We start from the raw sequence: 25,113 nt of genomic DNA, 5'->3' as shown, positions 1-25,113 counted from the left end.
TCCTGTTGTCAACTTATGGCAAGAATATCATACTATTTTTAATATTGATATAATATAAAGTGTGGCCAGAGATGTAATTAGTTTGTGCCCAATTTTCAGTATTATGTATATCTGAATGCAAGAGATTAATTGTTAACAACGAATGTTACAATGAATGGGCACAAACATTCATTGTTGACTGAATCTCTTGTTAGACAGAAAACTCCAGTTAGAGAGGCAATGGCCTTTGATAGAGGTAAGGCCAATATATTCTAAAAATATATCAAAATTCTTTGGTTCCATGGTGGAGAATGTGGCTGTAAGTAACCCCTGTGCCACATCCTTCTATTTACCTGATCCCAGAGACAAAAAAACCTTCCTTGCTTGCTCTAGTTAGAACAATCCAAGGGAGGGCAAGGACTTTTATTGGCTAAGTTTGTGTCACACGCCCACTTCTTGGACCAATCACTATCACAAGGGCACGGGATGCTGTGATTCATTGGATCTGGCTACTGTGCCTGGAGGGTGGCAACTGTAATTAAGGATACTGCAGACTCCCACAGAGTAGGTAGTGTGAGAAGAGCCATTTCTCAAAGGAAAGAGGAGTGAGGCTGTTAAGGGAAGGGAGGCTGAGAAGCCCATAGTAATTGATGTTTGCTAATAAGTGACCAGAGTCAGTGCACCTAGAGGCGGAGTCAGAGATGGCTTCCTGAAGGAGGTGTTACTCAAACTGAAGAGTTTTTTTTTTTCTTGTTTGTTGAGATGAAGTCTCACTCTGTCTCCCAGGCTGGAGTGCAATGGCGTGATCTTGGCTCACTGCAACCTCCACCTCCTGGGTTCAAGCGATTCTCCTGCCTCAGCCTCCCTAGCAGCTGGGACTACAGGTGCGCACCACCATGCCTAGCTAATTTTTTGCAGTTTTAATGGAGATGGGGTTTCACCATGTTGGCCAGGCTGGTTTTGAACTCCTGATCTCAAGTGAACCACCCACCTGGGCCTCCCAAAGTGCTAGGATTGCAGGTGTGAGCCACCGTGGCTGGCCACACTGAGGAGTTTTAAAAATATGTGCTAAGCATTGAAGAAAGAGTAGGCATTCTCCAGGTGTTTATGTGTATATTTGCATGCAGACACAGAAGAGGTTAGGGTGGACCAGGCAAAGGGAACAGCGTATATAAAAATATAAAGGTGGGTGAAAAGAAAGTGGCCTTTTTAGAGAACTAAGAGGTTTGGTATGGCTGGAAAAGAAAGTAAGATGATCAGGTAGCAAGAAATGGAGAGCTTTGATACCTTGGGATGGGAAATCACCTGTTGAATTTAAATCAGTGAATATTTATGGAATGGAGTACTTCTCAGTGCCAGTGCTCTTCTATGCATTCACATGTATTAGCTCGTTTAATCCTCACACCAACTCTATGGAATAAGGAAGAGAGAGTTAAAAATATTTACCAACTGGCGTGGACTGGTTCTCATTGGCAGCCATCCTAGCAGGAGGGATGCCAGCTGTGAAGCACTGCTACCCACCACTGCCACTGTGTGTATCGGCAACTGCTGGCCCTGGATGTGGGCACTCTCATGATTCTTCTTTTGCAAATGAGAAAGCTAAAGCACAGGCTTGTTAACTTGACCAAGCATGCGTGGTCTAATGGAAGAACTGGGCTTCAAACCAAAGGCATCTGGCTCCAGACCACATGTCTTGCAAGGAGTGGATATGAAATTCATTTGTTAGAAAATGAACATGAGAGAGTGTAAGTTTCAGGAAGACAGGGACTGTGCCTGCGTTTGTTTCTCATTATCTCCCAGCACTGTTCCTGACACATAATAGACACCCAAAAATATTTATTGAATATTATTTACTAATGATAGAAAGCTCACTGCAAGAAAGAAAGTTCTGAGAAGGGCGGCCGGGCACAGAGGCTCACACCTGTAATCCCAGCACTTTGGGAGGCTGAGGCAGGTGGATCACCTGAGGTCAGGAGTTCGAGACCAGCCTGACCAACATGGAGAAACCCCATCTCTACTAAAAATACAAAATTAGCCGGGCATGGTGGTGGGCTGTAATCCCAGCTACTTGGGAGGCTGAGGCGGGAGAATCGCTTGAACTGGGGAGGTGGAGGTTGCGGACAGCTGAGATCGTGCCTTTGCACTCCAGCCTAGGTAACAAGAGAGAAACTCCGTCTCAAAAAAAAAAAAAAAAAGAAAAAAAGAAAGTTCTGAGAAGGGCAAATAAAGCTAAGGCATTAGCCCAGATGAGAAAATAATAAAGCCTTGAAGAAACAATATCACGTGTACACCAATTGGAAGATATTAAAGGGTTATTAATATTGCAGAATTTAGTTGCTGGATGTGGGAGTGAGCCCCAGGTTTCTATTCTGAACAACCAGTCGGGTGATATTGCCATTCACTGGGATAGGAAATATAAAAAGAATAGGTTGTTAATGGTGGTTAAGGTGAAGGTGCTAAGAGCTCCTTTTTCAGATGTGGAGTTTGAATGTTTATAGCTGCCTAGGAGGCAATTGTATCTGGAATTCAGAGAGAGACCAGCACTGGTGATGTAGATCAATGAAAAATTAGGATATGGGTGAAGATTTAAAGGCATGAGGGTGGATAAGATCATCCAAAAAGTGATCTTGACCCTTGAACAACATGGGTTTGAACTGCCGGTTCACTTACATGTGGATTTTTTACATATAAGTAAAAAGTAGAAAATACAGTATTCAAGGGATGTGAAACCCACTTATATGGAGGGCCTACGTTTCCTATTTGAGGGTTCCTGCAGGGCCAACTGTGGGACTTAAGTAGTTGCAGATTCTGGTACAGGATGGGGAGTGGGTGACCATGGGGTGGTGGCTGGGAGGAAGAGTGAGGAGGGTGGTTCTGGAACTAATTCCCCACATATCAACTGTGTAGACCGAAGGGGCTGGAGGATGGACCCCTGGGGCCAGTGAAAGAAGAAGAATCCCAAACAGAGAATGAGAATGAATGTCTAGAGATAGAAGAGGAGAAACCAGAGAGTGTGTTGTCAGTGAAGCTGAAATTTGTAGGGGCATCAGCGTGTGCGGTTTTCTGATTTTCTCCAACAGCACTGAGCACTCTGGATCTAAACGTGGAAAAGGTAGACAGGCAGTGGGATTGATTCAGAGTTTGGGTTTTGGTGGGCAAAAGTGGCTGACTATAGGCAAGGGAGTTGCAAATATTAAGAGACACTGAGTGTTGGATCTGAGGCCAAGGCAGGTAGGGCAGGAAGTGAGTACGGGAGGAGTTTAAGTTGGTCAAAGATGGGAGGTCAAAGGGAGGGTGTGGTGGATTTAAAGGACCCAGGGAGCTGAAGGGATAGGAAGTCGTGGTCAGAGTTGGGTAGAGGAGTGCTAAATTTCAGATCCAGGTGGTAACAAGGTCCAAAGGTGTGGTCATGGGTCATGGGTGTGAGGGGCTGAAGTGCAAGGGAAGTGTATTAGGGTTATCCAGAGAAACAGAACGAATATGGTGTGTGTTTGTATATCTGTGTGTGTGTGTGTGGATCTGTCTGGACAGAGAGAGAGAGAGAGAGACCCAGAGAGAGAGGGAAATGGAAATTGGTTGTCTGATTATAAGGAATTGGCTCATGCATTTATAGAGGTAGGAAACTCCCAAGATCTGTAAGATCAGGCAGCAAGTTGGAGACCCAGGAGAGCTGATGGTGTAGTTCCAGTCTGAAGACCAGCAGCCTTGAGACCCAGGAAGAGCCAATATTTCAGTTTGAGTCTGAAAGCAGGAGACTTCTCTTTTACTAGGAGGAAAGTTTGCCTTTTTGTTCTATTCAAGCCTTCAGAGGATTGGATGAGGCCAACACACATTAGGGAGGGAAAACTGCTTTACTCGGTCTACTGATTTAAATGTTAATCTCATCTAAAAATACTCTAACCTAAATACCCAGAATAATCGTTGATCAAATATCTAGGCACCTTGAGACTCAGTCAAGTTGACAGATGAAAGTAACCATGCCTGGAAATAACTTATTTACTCCAGTTTCTGTACTTGCTTTGGTCTTTTTGTCCTTGGCTTTCTAGATCCAGGTTCCCACTTTAGCTCCTGCCTTTGTCTATGGATTACAGAAACCTAGTCTGCCCATTAGAATTGTGCTGGGAAGCTTCTGTGCAGATTGAAGTTGAGACATCAGAGCTGGGTCTGAGTTGTGACCCAACTCTATGAGGAATGCTTATTGGTCTGCTATTACAAGGGACATCTAGAAGCATTGCTACTTGTAATTGTTTCACCTGTGCCCAATACACAATTCCCATAGGAAAATCAGGGCTACACTAGTTCCTCAGAGCAGTTAAGGACCAAAGAAAAAATTGCAGGTACATTACTTTGTGTCACCTGTGATATTTTATAACATATATATAACAAATATATATTTATGTATGGATGAAAACATATATGTTTATGTATAAATGAAAACATTATATATATGAATGAAAACATATATGGTTTATATATATATGAATGAAAACATATATATGGTTTATATATATGAATGTCATGGTTCCTGGCTTATAGCTTCCGTTAGCCCTTTTATAGTCCTTTGTTATAATGATGGGGCACTTTAGGTCTCAGCTGCAGGCCCCAGGAAACAGAATCACTCTCTGACCTTCTCCTTCCACTTGCCCAAGGCAGGACTCAATCTACTTGTGGGCCATAAGAACTTATATTCCAGAGAGGGTCCTGACTCATACCCTAGAGGAAGGAAGCCTGCACAGAGAGGCCAAGAAGAATCTGAACAGACGGGCCTTGCTGGGTTTAGATCACATCTTTTTTGTCCAATCACATTTCTATATGGTTTTCTATGTTTCAATCATGCCTATCCAGTGGAGTCTGCATAAAAGGCCCAGGAGGACTGGATTTGTGGAGCTTCCAGATAGCTGATCATGAGGAGGTTCCTGGTGTACCTTGAGGAGCTCTGTGCCCCTTCCTCCATACCTCACTCCCTTTATCTCTTCATCTGTATCTTTTGTGATATCCTCTATAGTAAACCAGTAAACATGTTTCCCTGAATTCTATGAGCCATCCCATGAAATTAATTGAGCCCAAAGAGGTGGGTCATGGAAACCCCAACTTAAAGCTGATCAGTCAAAGTTCTGAGGGCCTGGGCTTGTGGCTGGTGGCTGAAGCAGGGGCCAATTTTCATGATTGAGCCCTCTACTTGTGGGATCTGACGCTGTCTGCAAGCAGATAAAGCCGGAATCGAATTGGAGGACACTGAGCTGTTGTCTGCTGCAGAATGGATCCCTTACTTGCTAGTGGGGAGAAATCTTCACATGTTTTGGGGTCACAGAAGTCTTCTGTGTTGATTGTTATGCTGTCGATGTGAGAGCAGGGGAAAAACATGGTTTGAGTTCCTGAACACCACCCCTTGGGTAAGCTTGATGGAACAGATAACAGATGCTATTGGCTATATCTACGTGCACACTGAATTGCCCTCCTGAAGGCTGGGGACTGTTGAACACATTTCACCTGCTGGAGGCTACCGGAGAGTAGATTATGATTAGGCCTCTTGCTTTCTGATCAGAGCAGTGTTATTGGAAATAATGGGAATTCTATTTAGCTGGATGCTTTGGATTAGTCGGTGAATCATGGGTAAAAGATCTGCCTTTATTTAGTGATTCTCATGGTTTCGAAATGTATTAAGATTAGTAAGTAAGATACCTATATTCAGGAGCTAATAATATTTGTAAAAGGTACCTATTCTGAGCCTCCAATGGTTTGTTTTATAGATGTGATCCTTAAGAGAAAGTTTTAAAAATTGGACAATTTTTTTGTGGGAGGGGAATAGGCCTTGGGAGAGACACATAGTATTCTGGATCTGGACCTGATTTTCTTTCCTCCTTTTGATTCAAATTGGTTATATTCCCAGCCACACCTACCACTTTGGGACCATCTCCTTTCCTGTCTGAACTGCATAGAAGTGGAAATCCTACTTGTATGCCAGACTCCCTTAACCCCAAAAGAACTTTTAAAGGTGTTCACTGATTTTTCTCTGCTTCTTGACTCAGATGTTAAATGATTGGCTTAGATTTTTACCTTTTTATCTTTCTGGGATTAAATCCTGGCCCCTCTTTTATATAATGTGTCATCTGGGGAAAATTGTTTGACTTCTATGGATGTCAGTTTTCTTATTTATAAAATGGTGATAATAATAGACTTTACCTCTTGGGTTAGTGTGGAGATTTAAAAGATATATTCTGTATTAGTCAGAGATCTCCAGAGAAAGAGAACCAATAGGATATATATAGATATAAGAAGGAATTTATTAAGGGAATTGGATCATGTGATTATAGAGGCTGAGAAATCCTGATATGCTGTCTGCAAGCTGGAGAACCAGAGAAGCTGGTAGTGTAATTCTGTCTGAGTCCAAAGGCCTGGGAACAGGGGAGCCAACGGTGCAACTCTCAGTCCAAGGCTGAAGGCCTGAGAACCTGGAATTCCGATGTCTGAGGGCAGGACAAGATGGCTATCCCCAACCTGGAAGAGAATGAATTCACTCTCCCTCTGGCTTTTTATCCAGAGGATGTGGGTGATCATTATCTAGTCGGTTGAGAGCCTGGATGGAAGTCTGCTGATTACTAAGTCTACTGATTCAAATGCTTATCTCTTCCAGAAGCACCATCACAGACACACCCGGGAATAATGTTTTGCTCGCTACCTGGGTATTCCCAACCCAGTCTAGTGGATACCTAAAATTAACTGTCATATATTCCATATTGTTAGTGCAATGTTTGATGAACAGCAAAATGTTCAACAGATGTTAGTTCTAATTTTTATTTTGTTATCCTATGCCTCAAATTCTTTCAGGTTGTCTTTAGAAGTATACGACTGATTCATGTTTATTGACTCACTAACAATAGAGTATTTACCTAACTGTGAATCATGTTTTATTTCCTATAGGTGGCTATTTTATATTTGAAAATGGAAACAGGAAAATCTTGCCTTTTATAGTCAGCTTGAGTAATCTGACTTCAATTGAGTGCATGCATTTATGGGGGGTAAGGTGATGGAAGGAATATTTGGACTATAAAGCTCAATTCCCAAATCCTATTTCTCAGCCTTCAACGGTGCAGGAAATCAGTCACTGCATTTCTGATACTGATGACCTCTTTGGTCCTGACTCATCTGAGATGATGCCATACAGAAACCATGGCTCTGGCAAATAGACATGTAATTTGTTTCTTGGACTTAGTAGTGTACAAATTGGGATATTCTCAGCACTAATCTCCCTAACAAGGACAATTCCTGGTTGCAAATTATTTAGTCTACATACAATTTGGGAACTTGGGAATGTTTAGATATTCAACTGTTTCACAAGCCAGACTATTCATGTTCAGAGAATTTCTGCTGAATCCTCTGATTTGATTCAGATTATATACAAGCTTAGGCAACTCTTTTGCGGAAGGTATTGAACAACAAGGCAATGAATCATATGACTTAGTGAACTCTGCCTTAGGTTATTCAGTCATTCATCAAACATTCACTATACAACTACTGTGTGTCAGCCCTTGGTCTCAGTACTGAGGACACACACAAATGAATGTGCTACCCTGTCTGTTCTCTGGGGCCTCAAGGGTGGATAGTAACTTTGTAGGAAATATTCTGTGGAAAAGCAGGGAACAATTATCCATCCATCCATTCTTCAATTCAACAAATATTTATGAAACATTTATGTGAGCCAGGCATCAAGTTAGGTATAGGTGATTCAGCAATAGACAATACAGATGCTCCCTGTCCTCCTAGACTTATTATAACTCATGGTAGAGATAAACAATCAAATAATTAAACATAAATTTATAGTACCTTGGGATAAATGCAAGATAAGGGAGCCATTTACAGTACATTGTGATATAGGGAATATAGTAATGAAGGCTAAATGCTCAATTTAGAAGTGATTTCTCTCTCTGCCTCACCTGAGGAAAGATCTGAAGCTTTGAGCGGAACAGTTCCATTTGAAAGTGGTCATATAAGAGGACTGTATCTTTAGAAGTTTCTTTGGTTATACAGGCTCGTACAAAAGCAATTACGAGCAGAGACTGGAACAATACTAGAAATATAGTTGATGACTTAAATGGGAGAAAACCTGTGTATTAGGCATTGGACTTTGAGTAATTGTAGACATAAAAAACTCAAAGTTCTTTACAATGAGCATATTAGCACTGACAACAGGAAACAGCCAAAAAAGACCTTCATGGATGAAAACTATAAAATAAGATGCAGATTTGGACTCAGATAAGGACAGAGTTTCTCTCCCAAGTGGTCCTGGTTAAGGGCTTTACCAATGTTTTAGAGAGGAGGGCATTTAAACCTGTGATTATTTATATTTTACCATACGTATTTTTGCTTACAATAAGTAAGGTGTATGGATTCAATTCATTTATCATAGGAGGTTGTATTTCCTTATATATTGTCTTATTTTTCTCATCAGGTCCTGTGTTAAAAAAAAGTTTTCTCTTACTGTTGAGAAGTACCTGAATCAAATAGAACAAACCAACACTACTGTCCTAGTACCCTAAGCAGGTAGCTGGGTAAAAAGCTCTCACTAATTTTTGGTACAAGGCCTCTACAAAGACACTTTGGTACAAGTGTCTACAAAGTCAGAAGTTCTCAAGTCTATTTGTATATCAGAAACACCCAAGGAGCTTTAAAAAATAGAGATAACCAGACCTATCCTGCGAAATTGTGTTGTAATATGTCTGGGGGAAATAACTGGGAATATATTTTTAAAAAGACTTCTTGGCTGGGCGCGGTGGCTCACGCTGTAATCCCAGCACTTTGGGAGGCTGAGGTGGGTGGATCACAAGGTCAGGAGTTTGACACCAGCCTGGCCAATATGGTGAAACCCCGTCTCTGCTAAAGGTACAAAAATTAGCCGGGCATGGTGGTGGGCACCCGTAGTCCCAGCTACTTGGAAGGCTGAGGCAGGAGAATCGCTTGAACCCAGGAGACAGAGGTTGCAGTGAGCTGAGATTACATCACTGCACTCCGGCCTGGGTGACAGAGACTCCACCTCAAAAAACAAAAAAACAAAACAAAAACAAAAAAAGACTTCTCAGGTGATTCTGATGTACCTAGTCTGCATGGATTGCTGTTTCAGAACCTCTGTACTAGGTTAACAGTATGATTTTTATTTATTCCCACTTTCAGATGGGTTACTCATATTAAAACTTAAAAATATAATTTTTATCAATGGCAATTAAAGAATCTTTTTTTTTCTTTGAGACAGAGTCTCTCGCTCTGTTGCCCAGGCCGGAGTGCAGTGGCGCAATCTTGGGTCACTGCAAACCCTGCCTCCTAGGTTCAAGTGATTCTTGTGCCTCAGCCTCCTGACTAGCTGGGACTACAGGCAGGCACCACCATGCCTGGCTAATTTTTGTATTTTTAATAGAGACGGGGTTTCACCATATTGGCCAGGGTGTTCTCGAATGCCTGACCTTGTGATCCACCTGCCTTGGCGTCCCAAAGTGCTGGGATTACAGGTGTAAGCCACTATGCCAGGCCAAAAAAAATTCTTAGTCCCTTTCTTTGTCCCACCCTCTTTTTATTCATCTCTTCCATGTTTTTCACAGAATTCTAAAATACATTGTGATTACCTTATCCAAACTCAGTTTTGAGATAAGAGGGGATAAATAGCTACCATTTAGAGAAGTCATTTTACTTATTATTACTATTTTTTGAGACAAGTCTCGCTCTGTCACCCAGGCTGGAGTTCATGGTATGATCTTGGCTCTCAGCAACCTCTGCCTCCCGGGTTCAACGGAGTCTCCTGCCTCAGACTCCCTAGTAGCTGGGATTACAGACATGTGCCTCCATGCCCGGCTAATTTTTTTTGCATTTTTAGTAGAGATGGGGTTTCTCCATGTTGGCCAGTCTGGTCTCAAACTCCTCAGGTGATTTGCGTGCCTCTGCCTCCCAAAGTGCTAGGATTACAGGTGTGAGCCACCGCGACTGGCCAATCATGCACCTATTTAGCCCAATAAATTTTCCTAGAAGAGTCTTGGTATGAGCTAACAATTCATAAATAGGACTGCTTTACAGTGAACTGCATGGCTGCAAGAGATGTAGGGCAGAGCTGTTGATAATCTGCTGAGATCCACACATGGCCCAGCTGGCTTTTTCAGACACTGCCTTCTTGCCTTTGGTATGCTGTTTCAGGGTGTTACACCCCAACCCATGACTCATGACTCAGTTTTTTGACTGGGCAACCTTCTCATTGTGGTCCTTTGGCTTGGCATTTGGTTATGGCTCTCTTTCTAGGGCAGGGCACTCATCTAGGCCACACTCTGCCAACTTGGATTTTGCCTGTCGACCTCTTTGTCCCTTTCCTGGCTTCCTCATATCTCAGCTCCCTCCCTAGGTAAATGGCCTTGTGGAGTCACAGTACCTAACAAACTCTTTACCAGCATTTGATTGGCTTGATAGCCAAATAATTTCTTCTTTATTTTTAGCTGAGATCTCCTACAGATCAGCTGAGATTACATTTGTCCTAATGTAAACCATTATCCCCATCTCTGGTCCAGTATCCTCATAGGGCCAATTTTCCATTCCTTTAATCTTCCACTCATCTCTAACTTTCACTCTGTTTTATTAATTGAATTAATTAGTATAAAATACTTTGAACAGAACCTGACATAAACATTTGCAGGTGGTATTATTATTTTCTTCACATCCTTTTAATAGTATTTTAATAACCTACTTCTGCATTAATGCTTTTTTAACACTGATTCAGTTTCAGATTAGACATTTGTGAGTATTTGCTATGTACACAGGTACAGTGCTTGTTAGTTCATGAGTAGTATAGCATTTAATTCTCACAATGGGCTAATATTACACACAGGTACATATACTTTTTGAAAACAGATGAAGGTACTAAGGCTCCCAGGGTATAAAGAAACTTACTCATGGTCACACAGACAGCAAGCATGGACCCAGGATTGGAACCTGACTCCTTTGACGCCATGTCCCCAGTTTTTCAGTAGACCTTGGTGTCTCTCTTCTGTAAAGGATTGTTTAGAAAGGGTTGCTGTTTACAGATTGTAAGTAAAAGGACTAGTGCTATGGTTTTCAGACTTTTAAAAATATCATAAAACCTTTTATTTAAGTGAAATCTTGTGAAGAAGCCAAAATGTAAAACAGCTAATACAAAGCTGCTTGAAGCAGGTGAAGGGTGTCTGCAATTATCTCTATTACTTCCCTAATTCCCCACCCTATGGTCCCTCAAGGCCTGCTGAGGAACACAGTTCCACAACACTGAATTAGTGTAATCATGAATACGCATCCATTTAATTCAAATGGCTCTAAAAGGGCATGCCGTGAGAGACTACCATCCTTGCCTGGTCAACCAGCACCAAATTCTTCTCCCTGGAAGCAATGAGACAGTGCTTCTGCATTCTTCTTATTTCTTATGTGTCTATAAGCAGAAGCATTTAGGTGTCCTCTTTAAAGAAACCTCTTTTTGGTGAACAAATTGATTTAATTTGCATTTATGATTTTCTTCACTTTCCTAAACATCCTTTGGAATCCCAAAGATCAAACCAACATTTTGTTAAGGTGATTTGAAAGGCGGGCCAAAAAAAAAAAAAAAAAAAAAAAGGCGGTGCCTATGCATGGGGTGACTAGCCAGCCCAGTTTGTCTGGGACACTGGATTTTCACTGCTAAAACTGTGTCAGCCCCAGGCAAACTGGGATGGTTTATCACAAACCCCTGAGGTCACAAAAATCGGCCTTTAAGGACCACTAACCAGGGTCCCACAAAACCACTACTCCCATGACCTGGGCCACTTGGTTCCTGGTCTTGTTGATCAGGTAAATTGCAGGTTGTTTTGAGTCTAGTTAACACTATTCCTTTATTCGTGGCCCTGAACTTGAAAATCAATATCAAAGGTAAGCCATTTCAAAGAGATTAAAAAACAACATCTTTTTGTGTTTAAGGCATAGTTAGGATATGGGCACTATCTTTCTCTTTTTCCCTCTTATTCTTTTTTTTTTTTTTTTTTTTTTTTAAACAGGGTCTCACTCTGCAACCTCTGCCTCCTGGGCTCAAGCGATCCTCCCACCTCAGCCTCCCAAGTAGCTGGGACTACAGGCATGTACCACCACACCTGGTTAATTTTTGTATTTTTTGTAGAGATGGAGTTTTGCCATGTTGCCCAGGCTGGTCTCAAACTCCTGAGCTCATGCGATCCACCCACCTTGGCCTCCTAAAGTGCTGGGTCTTATTCTTAAGGTATTTTTAAGGCAAACTAATAAATAAAGATATTTTAAGGTTACCTGTAGATAAGTATTTTTTATTTTCTATGGATTTCATTTATCCTTTATCATTTTTTAGTATTGGGCATAAATGAGACTTAACCAAAAAAACACAAAACAAACAAACAAAAAAAACCACACACACACACATGGAAACAAAAACACTCTCTTAGTTGCTAAATACAGTAAGCTATATCGCCTGGCAGTGTGATCACAGGGAAAAAACAGGCCAGGCACAGTGGCTCATGCCTATAATCCCAACATTTTGGGAGGCTGAGGCGGAGGATAGCTTGAGGCCAGGAGTTTGAGACCAGCCTGGGCATCATAGCAAGACCTCATCTCTACAAAACAAAGATTTAAAAATTAGCCAGGCGTGGTGGTGTGCACCTGTAGTCCCAGCTGCTTGGGAGGCTGAGGTGGGAGGATCAATTAAGTGCAGGACTGAGCGAGATTCCGTCTCAAAAAAAAAAAAAAAAAGAAAAGAAAAAACAAAGGCCTTGAGCTGCTTACAGACTGTAAGACATTGGAAAGGCCCCTTAAACTCTCAGAGCCCAAGTTTCCTCATTGGCTCAGTGGAGATAATTACACCTAACAGGATTAGCATGAAATGTCAAAGTGCTTAGAAAATTTCATTTGCTCAATAAATGTTCGTTTTCTTTTCTACCTGGAATGGTCAGAGTTCTGTTTAATCAAATATTCTCATAATATAAAGTTAGCAATAAAGTATGTTTACCATTAAAAATGAACCCAATAACATGCAGGCATAAAGGAACTTTCTGGGTGATAGAAATAATCTATATTTTTATCTGGATGGTGGTAACATGGGTGTTTACATATGTAAATATTCATCAAGCTGTGTACTTAATAGTTATATATCTTACTGTATGTAAGTTATTCTTCACCTAAGAAAAGTACTTTGAACATAAAAGTCTTCTAAAATTGATTTATATACTTTTTTAAGGGTGAAGGGGGCTCATGGAAATCTATTGCTAATCTATTGCCCTACTTTTAGTAGGGCAGAAATACCATTTATTAGAGTGTTAGTGATTAAAATGTTAGCTAAGCCTGATATTATGATTCATACTATTATATATAGATATGTGTGTGGGTATATATATATATATGTATATGTATATATAAATGTTTACAGAATGATGGGTTTCGCTGTGTTCTGTGTGCAATGGGGAGAAATGACACTCACTCCAGGTCTAAATCAGTTGCATTTTGTATTCTCCATGGAATACGTGGCAAAATTGTGCTTTTTTTTGGTTTTGCTATTTGGCTTTCCAGGGAGCCTCAGCTAACCAAACTTTTGTGATAGCGTATTTATTATCTAATGTTTGAATTTGAGGAAAGGAGCCAGAGTCTGTACTCCATGGAGCAACGGCCTCATCAATGATTTTAGAAAATGGATTTGTAAAAAGGCTTTGGGCACTGGGCCTACACAGAACTCACTCATAGACCCCTGGTGATATCATTTAGCGCAAAGCAATTGGCTTGAAAAAGAGAAAAACACTGGGATTTCGAAACTAATTTTTACATCATGCCATTTATTACAGTCTGTCTCTCTTTCTCTGGCATCCTGGGTTTAAGGAAATAATGTTATCATCTATTTCCAGAAATGGTTTGGATAACAACTTCTTGGAAACCCTTCACACACATTTGTATTTTGGTTTCTCTCCATTATTTCCCATTCAGACAGACTGGCCACAGGGGCACTGGAAGGCTCTCAGGCTCTGGAATACACCAGCACCCTACTTTCACATGCCCAGGACACATGTAGGATCATCTAAGAAGAACAGGGGGTAGTAAGAATGTGGAGGGGAATCTCTGGCCCAACTGTGGGAAAACATAGCTATTACCACCACCACCACCACCATCACCACCACCATCACCACCACTACCACCACCACCACCACCACCACCAGCACCACCACCACCACCACCACCACCACCACCTCATGTGGAGAGGAGATTCAAGGGAGTGCCCAGGAACATTTCATGAGATACAATGTCTAAGTCCCTGGCTGATATTAGCAGGTTGTCTCAGAATGGTAGCTGGGCAGTAAGTCCAGAGAGCAAACATATTTCTTGGAGATACCTTCAGGAGAATGGTCGCTCCCCCAGAGCAAAACATATCTCTCGGTATTACATCTTCTCGGAGATAGTTCTCCGAGAAGATGTAATACCGAGAGATATGTTTCAGCCTGTTGAAAGGAGATTGATTATTCCTTATGGTAGAAAGTTTGCCAATGACTTTGTGATTACTGAAAATTTAAGCAAGGGGGAAAAATATAAGGAAAACAAAAAAGTTTATAAGAAAAGATATATAGTAACAGAAAACAACATGATGCAGCTGTGAATAAATGTCCTATCGTAATAATGTAATACTGAATATTGACTTAACTCAAAAAGTTATTTTGGGAGGATGAATGAAAAACTGAGTTGTATGCTTGTGTATGTGTGTACGTTGAATGATAAGAAAGCGAAGTCCTCATTTTTTATAGTAGACAGTCAATACATAACATCTAAATGGAAAAATCAAGAACTAGCAGTATCAGCATAATATTGAGAAATATGGAGTCAAGAAAGAGTTATGAGTATTGGAAGTAATTGCCCTCAGGATATAGGGATAGAATGTAACTGTGATCATTGAAATTAAGTTAAAAATTAACAAATTTCTCTTAAGTCATTTCAGCTAATTCAGTCATTAAAATTAAAGCCTTTCCTCAAGAAATTATAGTAAGCAGAAAAGTGCTTTTAGTGGGTTAGGCAGCCAGCAGGTAGGAATTTTCACTGAGAGTGGAAAATAGAGCCCAGAATTCTTTTACCAATAATTAAAACTGTTGATGCATAGGATTCTCACAAGGGACTCTGGTAAGAACAGGAAGGGCTGGAAAGAGACTTCAGCTGCACGTTCCTTTCCTTCCGGAGGCTGTTGAAACTTTGAATCTGCAAAAAAGTACTTGGCCAGCTTGAGAATATTAGTCAGGGTGCAAAATAGTGGCCAAAATATTTCATCTGTGGTTTTGGTTCATCAGCTGCTTCCATTAAAGTATAGCCATGCCTTTCCTATTATAGAGTTTTCAGTAGTGGATTATAACTACCTCCACACATTTTCCTAAATTCCGGATTGTTGTAGTGATATCCCTGACTATGCCTTTGGGCAATGCAGATTCATTCTTGCTCTATTCTACGACTTCTTCTTATCACAGGGCTAGTAGCCTGGGGACTACATTTTCACAATTCTTTGCCAATAGTGGTCCCACGTAGATTCTGTCACTAGAAGGCACTTGTGAGAGATCTGGACCCAGAAGAGGAGCAAAATGATACACATTTTTTCCTCCAGCAGTAGAGGGTAGATGTAAAGGCTTTATGGGATGTGAGGTTTTGTAGCAATCTCTAGGTAACCCCCTGGAAATCATTTGCTGTGGTGCGGCAGGCAGCTGGAATCACTGGTGGTAGTGATTTGTGATTCATTCAGCTTCTTGATTCTCGGAAAACAGTGGCAAACTTGAGCACTAGTGATGGTTTCCCCTAAACCTTCGATTCATAAAGACCCGGGTTTGAATCTTGACTCTTATATTAACTATGCAACTCTGAGCTAGGTATTTTAATCTTCTATTAATTTTTTCAACTGTGCAATAAGGATAACACCATTATCATATAGGTTATGCGGAAAAAATATGATTATACATGTAAAAATGCCCAGTGAAAGAGCTGTTCTCACAGTAGGCATTCGACAAATGGTAGCTATTGTTATTTATTTATTTATTTATTTATTTTGAGATGGAGTTTCACTCTTGTTGCCCAGGCTGGAGTACAATGGCTGGATCACAGCTCACCGCAACCTCTGCCTCCCAGGTTCAAGCGATTCTTCTGCCTCAGCCTCCCAAGTAGCTGGGATTACAGGCATGCGCCACCATGTCGGGCTAATTTTTGTATTTTTAGTAGAGACTGGGTTTCTCCATATTGGTCAGGCTGGTCTCCAACTCCTAACCTCAGGTGATTTGCCCACCTCTGTCTCCCAAAGTGCTGGGAATACAGGCGTGAGCCACCACACCCGGCTCTATTGTTATTTTTGTCCTTTGTTTGCCACCTGCTGCTGTTATTTATGCTGTAGCTGCTGTGCAATTGCTAGGCAGGAAACCCATGTGCTGGGTGCTGGACTGAGCAGCTGGGATTACTCTCCCACTCTCTCTTCCATTGGCTTTTCCTTTTACAGCGGGGAAATGCCCACAACCTCCCTTCTGTCTACTTCAGAGCAGAAGCCTGAGTCTGCCAGACACCCAGACTTGCCTGGCTATAGGAAAGCAGGACTGATCAAATCAGCTGTGACCTTGGCACATGTGTTTTGGTTTTCTTGTGTTTTTACTAGTTTGCTTCTTTCAATAACCCAGGGGTAAAAATAGCCTTTTTCTCCAAGCAGCAAGATAACATTTGATGGAGATCTCTGGTTCTGCTTTTTTAGGGGCCAATCACTCCTTCCTACTTCCTGAAGTTTCCATGCTTGAGCAGGTTCATTCTTATACCTCCGAGGGCTTTCACAACAAACTTCGTTGCAAGGCAAAACCCCATCTAGGCAAAGTTGTAGAGTTTGGGTATTTTGGGGCTTGGGTATTTCTTTCCTAGCCCCCCTTTTATATGTGAAACACAAATGTTCCAGCTGATAAGCCCTATAAGTGATTTTTCCCCTCATTGATTTAAAAAAATTGTACCCTGTCTCTATATGGCACATGGTCAAGCACTTTAAAATATATAATTAATTAAAGCATTTACTGAAACTGACATGCAGGCAAAATAAATGCAAATGAAGTAGGGAATCTATAGAAATAGCCCAGGAACAGCCATCTCTGCATAGACTGACTGATAGGATACCCTGAATGCTAAGTAACTGGGGTCCTTGTAGATCAGGGAGGTAGCGAGTCCAGACATGGAGGTTGCCACACTTAGTATGCAGTTTCTGCTTTCTTCTTGCTTAAACATGTTCCTATAGAAACTTCTGGTCTCTCCCAAAAAGATGGGAGAACAGGGATGGAGAAAACAAAAATGAATGTATAGAGTGAACAGTTGTGATATCACTGCTCTATTCAATTTCCCCGCTATTTCTAGTTTCTTCTCTTTTTGTACTGAATTGCTAAGGGGCTCACATAGGAACTAGGGGAAGACAAGGTGCTGTGGGAGGAAAGCACCCTGAGTGTCCAGGTCTCTTCTCTCTCCTTCATTAGAGACCCTAAAACTAGGATGATGGCATGTGATGCTGTAATAAACAGAATCTGCTTTCTCTCCTGCACACCTGGGTTTGAATTCTGGCTCTGCCATTACTAGCTGTGTGGCTTTGGGCAAGTTACTTAACCTCTGTGTGTCTCAGTACTCTTGCTTTTAAAATGTAGATGATAATAGTACCTACCTCATAGGGTTGTTGTGAGGATTAATTAAGATGAGGCAAGCAGAGATTTAACACTGTGACAGTGGCATGTAAGTTATTATGTTTATATTCTCCTCTCAAATAAGCTAAGCAGCTGCACCAGAATCTTAATTTCCTGCACTCATTTCTCAAAATCTCCCCTTAATTTGCCTGAGATGTCAAAGGCGGGTTCTTTGGCTGGGTCATATGAAAACCCTCCTCTGATTAGGGAGAGATGTAATCTTTATAGAAACGAGAGTCCCAGTGGCAGAGAGTACCCTGCAATTATTTGAGCTAGCTGCTCGCATCCTGGCAGCACAATCTTTCTGGAAGAGAATCATGTGAGTCACAGAGGGAATGAGACCATCTCACTGTGTTACTGAACCATGACCAATGGCTTGCCAATCACAAGAATGGTTCTCTGTCTTTGTTCAATACAAGTTTTTACCTGCTTTATTATTCTGACTCGGGCTTGTCTTTAATTCTTTCATCTGGAAAAATCTCTGACAAGAGGAAATATTAAGCTGCTCCCTTAGTTGGTATGAGGTTAATTCTACCAGACTCAGACTATTTTGCTGTAATTGTCTGTGCTTGAGGCAGTGCCCATTGGTATTTTTGCATCTGTACTTCAATTATTTTTCAGATCTTCCTTGGGTTACTTTTCATCACCTTCTTTTATGAAAAGTACAGATGCTAGAATTCAAAAGAGCTCAGCCAGGTGTTGGTGAATCGAATCAATGCTTTTGGAATGATCAATTCACTGCTTTTTGGAATTTTAGGTTCCAACTAAAATTCTTCCATTGGCTATTCACATATCCTCTTTCAACCTCCTTTTTCTTATATGTTAAATGGGAATAATAAACACTCATCTAATTATCTTTGTCTCTCTGGATTCATTTATTACCATTACTCATCCTCTTCCCCAGTCCTCTTCATGTAGTACACATGTATCTGGATAAATGGAAATTTTTGTAGTCCTGGATCATTTCAGGGTTGCTGTGGAGTTTATATCAGATCAAAAATATGAAGACACTTATTACTGTGTCTGGCATAGTATGGATATTTCTTGGATCTCTATATATAAATTCCAAAGCCTGCTATAGGTCACAGAACACAGAAGCTTTAGAAGACTTGTGGTAGAGTCCCAGCTCCGTCACTTAGTAGCTATGACACTTTGAGCACGTACATCATTTACTTCCCCAAATTTCAGTTTTTCATTGATAACATGATAAAAAAAATTGCCCTGGGTTATTAGATCAAATGTATGCAAAAGTGCTTTCTAAACAGTAAAGGATAATACAAATGTAAGATGCTGTATAGGTACTTGTAACAATTACAGTAGCTTTCAGTTGGAAGTAACAATAAAAAGCTAAATGATATTTCTTAGTTTTAATTCAGCTTTACTCCATGGCTTCAGGACACTCATCTAAACATTAATAAAACAGGAGCACTCTAGACCTTGCTTTACAATCAAAGCAAAACACACACAAGCCTGTATACACAGCTGCAAAATGCACTCAGTGCTTCCAGACTTGTGTTGGGGAAAAGGTGGATGTGGCATCCCAGCAGGTAGGAGCGTGGGCTGGTTTACTCCATTAGTGCCCTGGGGCCAAGAGCTGACAGTGAAAAGCTAAGAGAGGAGTCAAGGTTGGCCCCAGTATCAGCCAGAGAGGAGATGCTGGTTAAGTGCCTGTCCTGGACGTCCTTCCCTGTTGCCTAACTTAAAAGGGGTTAAGTACTCAAATTACTCAAATGTGTTCCCTAAGTCTCATCTCATTGCAGTGGGGGGAGTGGTTGGTAGATGGGAGGTCTGCTGCTGTTGTTCGTCATTCTCTTCTTCCTCTAATCCAGGGAAATTGGAGAGGGAGAGTGGAAGGTAGTATGAATCATCTGTTAGAGATACTTACTTCCCCAGGGCTTGCTTCCCTATGCATAGGGGAGACAACTCCAAAGTCATGAACTCTGGAGAAAAAAAGTGAATCATCATCATCCTCTCAGGTATCAGATTTATTTGGCTTCTTTTTCTAGCCTATGATTTGGAGGCCTGATGTGAGCACAGGATTTCAGAGAGAGAGAGAGAAAAAAAAGAGAGAGAGAGGAAGAGAGAGAAAGGATACGTAGTAGAGAACGTGGTATGCTAAGAAGTGCACATGGCCAGGGAGGTTAGATGTCTTAGTGGTAAGAAGAATCTCTGAAAGGATCTGATGGTTGAGGCAAGGCCCATAAGCCTTGTGTGGTTCCAGATGAAACAGCTGAGTGTCATTGATTAGTGTAAGAAATTGGGTTTTAAAAAGTTACTCGATTAGCTGGGTGTGTTGGCACACGTACTTGTTCCCAGGTACTCGGGAGGCTGAGGCAGGAGAATCACTTGAACTCGAGAGGCGGAGGTTGCAGTGAGCCAAGAACGTGCCATTGCACTCCAGCATGGGCGACAAAAGTGAAACTCTGTCTCAAAAAAAAAAAAAAACACAAAAAACCAAAACCAAAAACAACAACAAAAAACCCAATGAACAAAGTCTATTAAATTTGAAATTGTGTAGATGTTTTAAGTGGGGGATAGTTTCTGAAAAGTAGGAGGTCAGTGACTACTAGTTTGCTTGAGCTGTCATAACAAAATACTACAGACTGGGCGGCTTAAACAAGAGAAATTTATTTCCTCTCAGTTCTGGAGGCTAGGTGTCTAAGATTAAGGTGTCGGCAGGGTTGGTTTCTTCTGAAGTCTCTCTCCTTGGCTTGTAGATGGCTGTCTTCACCCTATGTCTTTATATTGTCTTCTCGTACGTCTGTGTCTAATCATCTGGCCTTAGAAAAACACCAGTCATACTGAATTCGGAATCATTCTAATGACCTCATTTAACCTTAACTACCTCTTTAAAGACCATATCTCAAAATACAGTCACATTTTGAGGTTCTAGAGATTAGGACTTAAACACATGAATTTTAAGGGAACACAATTTAGCCCATAACAACTATGGAACCATATCTACTACATAATATACCCTCAAAAAAAGATTTTTGAATGTCTTTTGCCTCAGCCAAGATGTTTCCTATATATTCTGCTCAGTCAGGAATCAACCCAAGGCTCTGGTGAGAGGGCCTAAACAGACCCTGCCACAGGGCAACTGTGTTGTTTCAATCTTTACTGATCCCCTAACCGTACACCAAAATGAGCCTGGATGGGGAAGATGCTATAATTGCAAGGAGGGCACTCCTAGTCCTATTTTAATAGTTCAGAAAACTGGAACTCAGAGACGTGAAGTGACATCTCCTCAGTCACACAACCAATGCATGTCAAAACTGGGAATTACGTGTGAGAATTTCAAGCACCTGGAATTGTCTTCCTATTAGGTCAGAGCTAATGAAGTTTAACAGAGCTTGAGCTTTGAAGGAATGAGTGTGTACTAGTTCTCAGAGAAGACTTGCAGCATGCAATGAGAAAAGAGGTCATTCCAGGTGAGTGAAGGAACATGAGCAAAGCAGAATCAGGAATAGTAAAAGGGGCTCTTTATTTTAAGCTACTGTCCACTCTCCAGTATGTACAATGGCATATATTACCATTGACATTGAAGTTAGGTTGACAGTGCCTCTCTAAATAATCCAGGAAATAATGAGGCATCTCAGATGTGTCATCAATTTATTTACTGGCTCATTGGGAAAGACATTACATTATTCATTAGCTGCTTTATATTTGCAAAATGGTTTGCCATAATTTTGATTTGATTTCTCCCTAGCAAGCTAGTTCAGGGTGGTCACTGCAAGTTGCTCAGCTCACTAAGGAAACATTTAAAGATATAAAGACATTAAATTGGCCAAAACCTGCTAAGAGCAAGAGCTAGGATTAAGAATTGGAAACTTCAGAGACCTCCTCTGTTTTGCCTCTGGGGCTGGCTTTTTCCATAAACAGGCTTCTGGGAAGCAGCATGATGAGGGGATTCCATGAAGAGCATGGCATTTTCTATAACCATTTATTGAAAATGCAAGTCATCAAATTAGAAGAAAGGCATACCAGGGAAGCAGAGAGGCCCACACTCTGGGCCAGGGTTTTAGAGCAAGGGTCCTGGACTGGGTTCTGTGTAACACATTTGTATTGACGACCATGAAAGGATTCAGCGTCTTGAATGAGACAGCTGCTTGTACAGAGGCGTTTTTTATGAGCTGACAAGTTAGCCAGAAACAAAGCATGTTTGTAGGAAGTAAATCGTTGCCAGTTTTAATCTGAGCTTTTCATTCAGCTGTAGCTGGAGACAATTGAGTTTTTAATGTTCTGCATGAAGTTCCTTGATTCGGATTTTGGTCAGAATGAGGCCCGGGGTTTGGTTTGGCTTTAGGTGTTCCATTTGCAAAATGTCACCAATATCAATGAAAACAAAAGCTATGCTGGTTGTTTTCATTTCCTGCTGATCATAACTTTTCCAAGGGACAGGGTCTGGACAAACAAAGCTGCCTCCTTGAAGGATGTTTATGTTTCTAGCTCCAAGAGTGAGATTAAAGAGGGTAAACAGTTGACATGTTATGATGTGAAAATGATTTAAAGTCCACACTAAGATGAGAATTAAACTGAGATCCTCACTGGGGTCTTGAGGAGTCAGAGGAAGTTGCTTTGAGGCACATCAATGAGAGTGAAGAATTGCTTCTTTGATTGGGTTTCTTCAGGAGAGATGTTTCTCCTAAGAAAAATTTCCAGATAGCTGAAAAAAAAATTTCTTTTAAAAAAACTAAAAAAAAGTGTGTTTGTGGAAAATTATTTAAAAATGCATTATATAGTTTCCTGCCTTATCAACAAGAGTGTAGACCACAATATGCCCTGTTCTTGATGACTCGGGGTAGTCATTACCTTCACCAGCTCAAAAGCAGTGACACCTGTGGGCCCTGTTGATGCCATCCTGCACCAGTTCCCTAGAGGAACCTGCAGGGTGAATGGATGATGGCTGGGTGCCACTGAGAATTTATATTTGTATTGTGGACCATGAATGGTATTCTTTCACTAGAACATTAAAAATAAAGGTAGTAACTAAGCATACCCAAATCTTGCTAAGAGAAAGATAACTAGATTTACTAAGCCAACTAAGTTAACATTTCAACTAATTACATGTTGATTGGGTTGGTTTGACCAGCAGTGCCTTCTCATAAGAGAGTTGTTCCTGAACCTCAGCCCTGTGGCCTGAAGTTTTTTACGGTTTGTCTCTTCATGTACATGTAAGCAGGGACCTTAAAAACTACCTCTGGGTTTGTATCATGTCAGTTACTGTAGCACAGCTCAATCCTGTACAATTGGAACTCTAAAAACTAGAATTTTGCTCTTTTTAGACTACACTCCCTGATGATCATTCATCTCTTTTAAAACTGTATTCAGACTTTAGGCAATCTTCTTTGGGATTTCACCTTCGTAAGGATGCACCTTCTTAGAGATTCTGTCTTAGCCTCCTGAACAGACAGTCAATAACCCCAGTGGCTGAGTTATTCTCTGGTCATGCTGAGGTCCAAACTACACTAAACAACACAGTTTACCTGTGGTCTACCTGGTCTGAATTGTCTTACCACTTTCCTAAAGGGAATGGATATTATCTCTACCTGCAGTTTTAGGTGGGAAAAGATTGGTTTTGTGGCTGAATACCACTAGAAAGACTCTCTTCCCTAGGAAAAAAAATTAATCTGAATTTATGGTCTTCCCAGGTATCCTAGTTTGAAATAGTCTTCTTTTAATCCTGAGGGACGTGTTAAAAAATAATATGCTTTTGACTTATTTCAAACTATTGCTTTCCCAATAGTGAATCCTTCTGAAAAATTTTAACCCTAGGATGTCTCGCCTACTGGCAGACTCTGTGATACCTACTTTGCGTTATTTTCTGATTCTTAGCTGTTGTATATTTAAATTTCCTGGATAAGAGATCCCTGGATAAGAGAGAGACTATTCTTCACGATTTTAATTGACTTTATTCGGTTGTTTGCTACAGATTTATTAAATCAAAAGCCCTAAATCTAAGGCTGAATCATGGGCCCCACGTAAATCAGGCCTTAATCCCAGGAACCTGTAAATGATACCGTACAGGGAAAGAGGGCCTTTGCCAATGTGATTAATTTAAAGATCTTGAGATGGGGAGATTATCCTGGATCATCTAGGCGGACCCTAAATGCAATCACAGGCATCCTTATGAAAGAGAGGCAGAGGGAGATTTGACATAGACAAAAGAGGAGAAGGCAACATGATCATAGAGGCCAAGCTTGAAAGATGTGGCCACAAGCCAAAGAATGCAGATAGCCACCAGAAGCTGGAGGAGGCAAGAAACAAATTCTCCCTTAGAGCTTCATGAAGGAGTATGGCTGTGTTGACACCTTGGTTTTGTCCCAGTGATCTGATTTCAGACTCTGGCCTCCACAACAATGAGAGAATACATTCCTATGTTTTTAAGTCACCAAGTTTGTGACCTAAAAAAACATTTTAAGTTACATTTGTTACAGCAGCCATAGGGAACTAATACAAAGGGCTTATGAACTGCTCTTCAATTCCATGTTTAAAGTAATCATCTGCAATACATTCTTAAAATGCACCAAGTTTTGTGTTAGTCCGTAAGGAAGGCAGAGAAGAAATAAAGGACGTGGTTTCTTCCCTCAAGGGCTTTATGGCCTCAATGGGGAGACAAGGTTCATGAGACAAGGGCAGGTGACACAGGGAAGTGTATCATTAAATGCTACATTACTTTTATAGGCTCATAAGAGCTGATGAGGTTCAGAGAAGAAGTTGATGAATTGGAAATATATAGGAAAGGATTATTGGAAGAGAAGGAACGTGGAATATTTCCAGGCAGAGAGAAGGAGGGTAAGCATTCCTGCAGAGAAGAATATGAGTGATGGCAGAAGTAGAACTGAACCTGGTATGCATTAATAGGGCAGGGACCATGATTGCGTCATTCACTATTGATCCCCATCACCTAGTGTAGTGTCTGGCACATAATATGTACTCTATAAATATTTAATGAATAAACAGATGTTGTCTTTGTAGGATATCACCATTCTAGCTGGCCTGCAGGAGCAGAGAACATACTTTAGGAATAATGGGGAATTAGTTTGGGTATGTAGGGCAGGACCCATGAAAACCAGGGAGAAGAAAGTCAACATTTTAAAGCACCAACATACTAGAGGTGGATTATTCCTTTAGAGGGTTTGAAAGGCATTTAAGGAACATGCCTCCATGACTCGCTCCCTTCCTTCCTTTTTTGTCCACTAGATCTCCAGTCTTCCTATGAAACTGGGTTGAAAAATACATAAAATTAACTTGACAATCTACTTGTGCCATCTGAGTTTGCCTTAGTTTCATCTGGAAAGAGGAGGTATCGATGGGCTTTCAGAATCCAGGACAAGCGATCAGCCTGAGAGTCATGTCCCTCATGTCATGGCTTCTGAAATCTACAGACTGTCTGTGGCTTTCTTTTGCCTCCCCTCTCTTCACTGAGCCAAGC

The sequence above is a fragment of the Pan troglodytes genome, chromosome 10, assembly GCF_028858775.2.
Source record: "Pan troglodytes isolate AG18354 chromosome 10, NHGRI_mPanTro3-v2.0_pri, whole genome shotgun sequence".
NCBI lineage: Eukaryota > Metazoa > Chordata > Mammalia > Primates > Hominidae > Pan > Pan troglodytes.
Note: the sequence above shows the minus strand (reverse complement) of the source record.